The sequence below is a fragment of the Capsicum annuum genome, chromosome 12, assembly GCF_002878395.1.
Source record: "Capsicum annuum cultivar UCD-10X-F1 chromosome 12, UCD10Xv1.1, whole genome shotgun sequence".
NCBI lineage: Eukaryota > Viridiplantae > Streptophyta > Magnoliopsida > Solanales > Solanaceae > Capsicum > Capsicum annuum.
The window spans coordinates 25,013,944-25,020,697 of NC_061122.1; the positions used below are offsets into that span (position 1 = coordinate 25,013,944).

The 6,754-nt window shown below is 38.0% G+C and overlaps 1 long non-coding RNA gene across 1 annotated transcript; it reads left to right on the plus strand.

The window, feature by feature from the left end:
- LOC124889331 lies at positions 1-5,153 on the plus strand. The gene is made up of 2 exons (XR_007048239.1): positions 1-503; positions 2,688-5,153. It is a non-coding gene; the product is annotated as an uncharacterized LOC124889331 (long non-coding RNA).
- Positions 5,154-6,754: the final 1,601 nt, after the last annotated feature.

Below are 6,754 nucleotides of genomic sequence, written 5' to 3' on the forward strand. Positions count from 1 at the left end.
GTCGAAGGTCTGCAGACATATAAATTTTATTGGGTTAAATTCATACAAAATTTGGATCTAATTCATGTTCATTTGGGTTAAATAATTAATTTGGGCTTTGCTAATAATTAAGTCGATTTTATTGAATTAATGGCCAAGGTCCATTATGCCTTGAAGCCCAAATCCATATCACGTGTCAGGGTGACTTGGTGTCTCTGATAAATTCATGACCAAAAAGATATCACGTGTTCAAATGATGTGGAAATCTCAATCAAATTCACGAACCAGTCAAAAACTGTCAAGTGTCAAATGACATGTTTTGGCCAATTACAAGTAACCTGGCCTACTCCCAACAACTATAAATAATGAAATTACATAACATTAAAAGGACATTCTGAAAACATTTTTACAAGCATTGGAGCAACATGGGCAAATTTGTTGCGAACACGATCGTTTGCATCTCTTCGTCTTTCCTTTCTTCTGAGTTGAGCAGAACCTCCACCCCGATATGCCTGAGTAGATCGGTAGGTATCCCATTTCTTGTGCCTTTCTGTGCTGTATCTCCTATACTAACTCTCTTTCCTTTTCTTAAACTCGAACAATGGGAGGATCCAACTGTAGAAATTGTGGTTCTCGATCTTCTCTTCCTTGTTCTGTGAGATCTCAAATTTTTAGTAAGATCTCGTTCCGTGAGTAAAGCACCCTTGTATACATGTCATCCAGCATGGTTCATATGAAACAAAAAATCTTTGAGGGAAGATTTATTATATCTGCAGATGGTGAAGTGTCCATGACACTTCACCATCTGCAGATATAATTAATGTTCACTCAAATTAGGTCCGAGCAACATAGTCGATCACTATATCTTGTGTTGGTTCATCTGATGTTGTTATTACAGATCAAGTTACTGGTCGTCTGATTGCCGTGGAGCATATCCAAGTTCTTACTATTTGCTTCTTCTTTTAAAAAAATAAATTAAATTGACTCAGGCTTGCACCGATTTTATTATAAACAATATAAAAGAGGAACAAGGTCTGGCCGACCCAATATTGAGCGCCCCTAGTAAGTAGCCGATAAAACTTGACAACAAGTGTCTAGAAGGCTCTAGATAGCCTTAATCCTTGTATGTATCTCCTCTCCGAGGTTAGGGAAGTAACTCTTCACTTATGTGCCGTCGGCAGTCATTTGCATCTCCTCATCTCTTCGTTCACCTGAGCTGAGCAGAAGCTCCACCCCGATGTACCTGTGTAGATCGGACGTATCCCCTTTTCAGTGCCTTTCTGTGCTATATCACCTTTACTGACTCTCTTTCCTTTTCTGAAACTCAGACGATGGGAGAATCCATCTGTGGGAATGATGCTTCTCGATCTTCTCTTCCATGCTCTCTGACTCGTTCTATGAGTAAAGCACCCCTGTATTTTGCTGAAACACTCTTTTGGTATTTGAGTCCATTGTACACTCCACATCCCCTCAGTTGTTCTGATCCCTAATGATTGACGATGCTGATAATGACTATCACTGGTAGTAATGTGCCTTTTGTTGCTGTAGAAAAGCTGTGTATATAAATGTTTGATGATTCCTTTGTCTGTATTGATTCCGTAAAGATTATCCATTGTTCCTTGCCTCTGTGCTATGTAATCGTACTATGTATGTTGCTTCTCCTTTTCCCCTTTCCCTGCTGTCAATAATTCTCTCTGTCTTGATTCCTAGTGTTGATATTTGTTGTTTATCTATGTTAACAATCTTTCTAGCTAAACTTGGTAGATCAGTAAATGAGTTAAACTCAAGCCTACCTGTGTTTTCAAAAGCCAGGTTAACTAAAAAGTCAGCCAGTTCATTTCCTTCTCTAAAAATGAAATACTGCCTTGACACATTTGAGAGATGCTCCTTATATCCTCAACTATCACTGCTATATTCCATGGCACTTCCCACACCGTAGTACGAATTTTGTGTAGCATGAAGGAGTCTATTTCCAGACATATTTGATTTAAATCCCAATGCTACACAGTATATGAATGCCAGTGCTTCCCTTATAACAATAGCTTCCGCCTCTATAGTCTGTATTAGTAACTTTTTGAATTTCTTCTCCCTGTGCATACACTAGATCTCCTGTATAATTCCTTAACAAAAACTGTAAGTGCTTCTGCCTGGATTAACTCTGGATGCACCACTTGTGTTGCATTTAATTCTATCGCTTTGTGGTGGATGCCAAATGACTGGATAGTAGAATAACCTTGGGGTATAAGTCTCTAAATATCCCAGAATATTTGGTCAACCTGTGGGTAGTATCTGTGTGAGCCTCTGGATGTCGGTGTTTATTTATACTAGGCTGTTGTAGGAGAGACTCCTTCCATGCTTTAGGTTTTTCCCCATCCTCAACTATTTACTTCTTTGATTCCAAAATTACTACTTTCTTTTAAATTTGTAAAGAAAATCTTTTGGTACCAACTATGGATTTGAAGTATCAGGTTCCATCTCATCTGAATACTAGTAATTGAAGCATTTATGCAGGCCTCGTTTATATCCTGCATGTTTAAATAGAATAATCATTATCTTGGACATAATTTGATTTTGTTTTGGTTCTAATTCTCCAAGTTGATATAGATTAAAAGGTGTATCCGAGTAGTTTGAATTATCCTTTTCCCGAGTTTTATGTAATCATAATTATCATGAAGTTATGAATGATGAGTAATTTGGTGTCCTTGCAGGTTTCTGTTGGTACTCTTCCTTTAAATCCAAGTACATATGAAGTGGAAAATTGAAGTCTTGCAACCACGTCTTGTTTGTTGTTCTTGTTTCTGCGTCAGCATTTGTCCTTCCTATTATTTTTTGTGTTGTACTTTGAAGCAAAAAAAAATGGACATGCTACATGTTTCTGTTGACATCTCGCCTATCCATTTTTTGTTTCAAAGTATAATCAAAGAAGAAGAGGAAACACAAATGTTGATGGAGAAACAACAGTAGCAAACTGGACGTGGTTGCAAAGAGATTGAGGTATATTAATGCAGATGTTATTCCCCTTTAATGCTTGATACGCATTTAATGCTTCCGACGGCCTCAACATAAGGTGAGTTGTTTTCTACTAGTGATACAAGAATAATCACGAATATGGTGCGCGTTGGTCCCGAGACTTGGTGTGTGCAATTGAAGTGTAGAAGAGGCCCAAAACACACCAAAATCAGCCTATAACTTACACTTGATGGGCAGCCCACTCTTTGAAGGCCCTTTTGGTCATTTTAACTTATATCTTGTAATAGCTATATAAAGAACAATGTAGGGTTTTATTTACTTAGTTTATGAATGGAGTTGTAAGTCTTACAAGACAAAGAAACACAAATCCTCTTTCCTTGAGGCACCCAAAACCGAAATTAGGGCTTAGACAAGTGTAGAATCACTTGTGTTTGCATTTGTTTGGAAACATTGATGCTTGGGAGGTGGATTCCGATCTTGTGTCTTTGTAAGAGATAGGTTTATTGTTGTGTGTAGTGTTAAGGGTCCAAGAGTTACCATTCTTGGGTTCTTAACATTATACCTTCATGTGGTCTATCTATCTATCTTTTTTCTTTTATAATCTTGTATCCGTTTTGTATCTTGTATTGTGAAGCCGTTTTTTTTTTGTTGTTGTTGTTCGCATTGTTGTTTCATCTTGTGTTGTTAACTTAGTTTGTTGTTGGCTGCAAAAGGTGTCAAATACCTAGTTATATTGTCCTTGTATTTTATTCTTGAATCCGAGAGTGGTCTTTAAAAGGGTCCTCGATTCTTTGAATTAGTGGACTGTTTTTTGGCAGTGTGTTTGGACTGTTTTGAGCCAATTCCGTGTGTTCCTTGGTTTTCTTGTATCTTTTGGTATCAAAGCATGGCTTGATCTTGTTCCTACAAGATCAATCTTGGGCTTGCTTGTTAGAAAATAATAAAAAAAATTGTTGAAAAGCTGAAAACTTCAGAAAAATTGCAATCTGTCCATTGTTGTTATCTTGGCCGAAATTGTGTTCTTGGCCAAGATTTGTTCTTGAGTCTAGGTCTAGGAGTATTTTACTTGTATTGTGTGTTTGTAGTGTTATTTTTGTTCCTCACTAACACTTTGAGTCGATCCAAACTTGAGCTTGAATTGTTAATATTGTTGTTGTGAACAAAGTGTGGCCGATTGGATGTTGTTGTTGTTCTAGCCTTGACCGAGTTGAAGGCCTTGTGTTGTGTTGTTGTTGTAGATCTTAAAATATTGTTGTTGTGTTCTTTTTGTTCATCACAACCTTCACCTTTTGTAAAATCGAAAACACAACACTTAGGGGACTTAGCCGATTGTTGTTTCTATCCTTGTGGTCTTGGCCGTGAGATTGTTGACCTTGTTGTGGTGGACTTGTTGTTCTTGGGAGATTGTTGTTGGTTGTTCTTATTGTGGTTGTTGTGTTCTTTAAATTCTTCACCATATTCATCACCTTGTTACTATTAAAGTGAACTTAGATCTTAAAAAGGTGAAAGACAAGGTGTAGTATTTGTTGAATCTTGAAAGACCCCCAACCACCAAAAAGACTTCACATCACATCTCAACCTTTTTTCATAAAACAAGGGTCCATGTTTTAAGGAGAAGTACAAGTCTAGTCAAAGACTTTTAAGTCTTAAAATTTGAATTGAAAAAGGGGCTCCAAAGACTAGTTTGTATTTCCCTCCATTGAACAATTTCCACCAAAGTCCAAATTGTGAAATTAAAATTTGTCAAGAACCGAACCACTAGTGGACTGCCACGTGGACCGCCACATCACCATATACACTGTTCACGCAATAATTTTGGCTCAAATTTTGATCTTTTAGTTTCATTGTGTTGTTCCATTAGTTTCATTTGTTGATTCCATTACTAACTTACAAGCTAGTACTAGATTGTAATTAAGTTAGTTTTGAAACCGTCCTTCGTATATACATTCCTTTGTGTGTCTTATTCTTTTGAGTCATTGTAATACTTGGTCCACCGCTCAATGCCTCACGGAGTACAGGCAAGGTTACGACACTTGTGAGACAAAAGTAAAAAAAAAATCCGAGAGACAAAACAATAGAGAGGGAGTATGAGGACCATTCTTGTACATCTAACTTATTTGTTGTTTTGTAGGTAACTTATTGGGCATAATGGAAGCCATATTGGCCCTCCTTGATGCTTTGTCCCAAGACCTTGCTAGGAAAAATGTGGGTCTTGAAAAAATTGACTCGGATGTGGTAACTATGAGTGAGAGGTTGGATCAAATAGAGAGTCGAAGGAACTCCCGTGCTTTTTCTCTCAAAACTTTACTTCCAATGACCAATCCTTCAAGACCACAACATAATGCCACAAGCCAAGCTCCAAATAACCCTCAAAACCGAGAACAAGATAGACCACTTCCCCGCAAGTTGATCAATTCCAACAAGGAGGACTTGGAAGCCAATTTTCTCCCATCCAAGCTCCACAACCAAAGCTCCACTTTACCAAATCGAGCCTCTCAACCGAAACTTCCCTTTCCCAAAACCAACATATCTAAGAAGAGGAACATGGTAGAGAGAGAACGAAGGATATGGAGTCTACGAAGATGCTTATATGATAGAAGGGGACTTGAGACGGATGAGTTGAAGGCTAATCTCAAGAGGGAGAGGAAGCCGAGGGTTAAAATGAAGATGTTGGATCTGAGACTTTTTGTCATTATGCTCTCGGGTTTGGCTAGCTTATGGACCGTTTTTTGTGCATCTCTTGTGGGATGTTTTTAGCTCGTCTTTGATACGCCCCTTGTTATTATTGAGCTATCGGGCTCTTCATGTTTTGCGGACTGTTTTGAGTGGTTACTTTTGAAGTGGCCAATTGAACGATATAAAATCGTGAATTTGTGGGCAAATTTCTCTCAAGATGAAGAGGATGATACAAGAATAATCATGAATATGGTGCGCGTTGGTCCCAAGACTTGGTGTGTGCAATTGAAGTGTAGAAGAGGCCCAAAACACACCAAAATCAGCTCATAACTTACACTTGATGTGCAGCCCACTCTTTAAAGTCCCTTTTGGTCATTTTAACTTATATATATCTTGTAATAGCTATATAAAGAACAATGTAGGGTTTTCTTTACTTAGTTTATGAATGAAGTTGTAAGTCTTACAAGACAAAGAAACACAAGTCCTCTTTCCTTGAGGCACCCAAAGCCGAAATTAGGGCTTAGACAAGTGTAGAATCACTTGTGTTTGCATTTGCTTGGAAACATTGATGCTTGGGAGGTGGATTCCGATCTTGTGTCTTTGTAAGAGATAGGTTTATTGTTGTGTGTAGTGTTAAGGGTCCAAGAGTTACCATTCTTGGGTTCTTAACATTATACCTTCATGTGGTCTATCTATCTATCTTTTTTCTTTTATAATCTTGTATCCGTTTTGTATCTTGTATTGTGAAGCCGTTTTGTTGTTGTTGTTGTTGTTCGCATTGTTGTTTCATCTTGTGTTGTTAACTTAGTTTGTTGTTGGCTGCAAAAGGTGTCAAACACCTAGTTATGTTGTCCTTTTTGTATTTTATTCTTGAATCTGAGAGTGGTCTTCAAAAGGGTCCTCGATTCTTTGAATTAGTGGACTGTTTTTTGGGAGTGTATTTGGACTGTTTTGAGCCAATTTCGTGTGTTCCTTGGCTTTCTTATATCAACTAGCGTGTGATTCTTTCTGTTGATCTCCATTTTTTGGTTGGCAATGAAACTCCCCCACTTTTTTCGGCAATGGTGATCCAACCTGTGTTAAAAGGCAGTTCTGGAATGGCACTAACCGACCTCCTGCTCCTCACATC